This window comes from Palaemon carinicauda, chromosome 30 (genome assembly GCF_036898095.1).
Source record: "Palaemon carinicauda isolate YSFRI2023 chromosome 30, ASM3689809v2, whole genome shotgun sequence".
Taxonomy (NCBI): Eukaryota; Metazoa; Arthropoda; class Malacostraca; order Decapoda; family Palaemonidae; genus Palaemon; species Palaemon carinicauda.
This window is the reverse complement of record NC_090754.1, coordinates 28504618-28507117: the sequence shown is the minus strand read 5'-3', so window position 1 is coordinate 28507117 and position 2500 is coordinate 28504618. Positions and strand designations below refer to the sequence as shown.

The 2500-nt window shown below is 35.7% G+C and overlaps 1 long non-coding RNA gene across 1 annotated transcript in view; it reads right to left on the bottom strand.

The window, feature by feature from the left end:
• Positions 1 to 2500, bottom strand: part of LOC137623694 (uncharacterized) — a 15540-nt gene that overhangs the window by 727 nt on the left and 12313 nt on the right. The gene's annotated exons all lie outside the window — the stretch shown is intronic.

Below are 2500 nucleotides of genomic sequence, written 5' to 3'. Positions count from 1 at the left end.
CATCATTAGCCGTTATGACAATTGTTTTATCACAGAACACTGAAGAATCATTCTAAACACAGTAGATCATGCTTCAGCTAAATATGATACAATGTCAAGATACAGAAGTCCCTTCAGGTAGTTTACAACACTAGAATATGAATCATGAACTATCCTGAAATCTCTCTTTGATGTACACTTATTCTTGAATTAGATATTTCAGTCACTTATTGTCACTGTACAGTGAAAAAACAACAACAACGATGTTCTTGTCAGTAAGAAAGCTAATGAAAAATTCTAGATGTCCATTCCTGTTTTTTTCTAAAGCCATGCTGACTACTTTGGGTTTCCGGTGCCAGGAAATGAGAAAAAAATCTATTACTAATCTTGATATTTCTTTGTGTTAGCTGCTAATTACCTGGATTCTACCTTCTCTGCTATATATTTTGCAACTTAGCTGTATGGAGTACCTGTTGCACGCGGAATAATTTGATGATGTTACTCCACTATGTAAATAGCCTGATGGCATCTGTGGCTTCACCAGTTCCCATAATATTACCCCAAAACACTGTTCAGCATCTGTTGGCAAAATTCTGATTGTCTATACTTTGGTGAGACCCTTGGATCTTGTGTCGCATTTGATCCAATTAACAGTCACACAAAAATCCCCAGATTCTTGACACGATGTTCATATGATTGCTCTGACCTTCGGAGCTGCTTCTAACAATGTTAATCTTGAGGCCACTTTTTCCAAATTTAACAGATGAGAGTTGAGGGGGGGGGGGAATTCTTATAATCATCATCATCACCATCATCATTTTCTCCTAAGCCTAATGACGCAAAGAGCCTCGGTTAGATTTCGCCAGTCGTCTCTATCTTTAGCTCTTAATTCAATACCTCTCCACTCACCATCTCCCACTTCAAGCTTCATAGTTCTCAGCCATGTAGGCCTGGGTTCTTCCAACTCTTTTAGTGCCTTGGGAAGCCCAGTTGAAAGTTTGGTAAACTAATCTCTCCTGGGGAGTGCAAAGAGCATGCCCAAACCATCTCCATCTACCTTTCACCATGATCTCATCCCCATATGGCACTCGAGTAATCTCTTAGTTTTGTTTCTAATCCTGTCCTGCCATTCAATTCCAAATATCCTTCTGAGGGCTTTGTTCTCAAATTGTCATACTACGACTCATGTCCATACAGTAACACAGATTTTACAAAATTGATATAGTCTGATTTTTATTTGTAATTTAAGGCGATTTTATATCCAAATTTTACTTAACCTCGCCATTGTCTAGTTTGCTTTTTTAAAATCTCTCACTGAACACCAGTTCTAATGACCCTGTATTGGAGATCATAGTTCCTAAATACTTAAAGGATTCTACCTATCAATCTTTTCTCCTTTCAATAACATTTCATCTTCCATTCCATATTCCACTCTCATCATCTCTGTCTTTCTTCTGTTTATCTTAAACTTAGCCTCTTGTGATATTTCATGCATTCTGGTAAGCAAGCATTGCAAATCCTGTGGTGTTCTGTTAACGAGGACAGCATCATTAGCACGCTGTGGGTCAGCTAATTTTCTATTACCAATCCAGTCCAATCCTTCTCCACCATCTCCAACTGTTCTACGCATTACAAAATCCATGAGGAGGATTAACATTATCAAGTTTTCAACTAATAGATTATAGAAATTGATGATGAGTACTATAACGTTACTTACGGAGTTTTCTTAGCCCACTGCTATTTACATAGTTTACGAAAGATATGCGGTTTGATATTGAGGATTGTGGTTGCCGAATCTATCAAAACGCGACTTAGTCAAAAGTAATGCATAATGCAAATAATGGAAATGAATTTCAACCCTAACAAACCACTAACTACGGTTGTTAATAGGCGTAGGATACTAGAACCTAACCCTAATCCAGAAATTTTCATTGATTATGTATTCTATTTAACCACGTTCATCTCATTTCAAAATAAAGTCGTCATTCTTGATTATAAATTCGTTTTTTTTATAAGCCATCTATGATCTATTTCTGCTTGATTTTCATAGAAAAAATTTGTATCCTGAGAAAATTTCTCAATTGTTTCATTCTGACATATTTTGAGTACTGATCCCCTCTTTGGTCTTCAGCAGCTGACTTGTATCTTGAGTTGCTGAATTCCTATTCTCAGAGTCTATATATATATATATATATATATATATATATATATATATATATATATATATATATATATACATATATATATATGTGTTTTTTTTTTTTTCTTACGGGTTTATTTCTCACCCTCCGTCAGACACTAAAAGTCTGTTCAGGCGGGCCTTGGTGTGTGAAAAAATAATTTCTTTCCAGTTAATATTTTGCTCTGTATCTTATCAGTTATTTCGCTAGCATTTGTATTCAGGCTTAATAGTTTTCCAGCACCACTGTCCAATTAGCTCACTGTGCAGGTTTTATTAGCTTTTCCTTGATTATGAACTCACTTTGCAATCAGAATATTCTACACAATGTAAGATATGCAG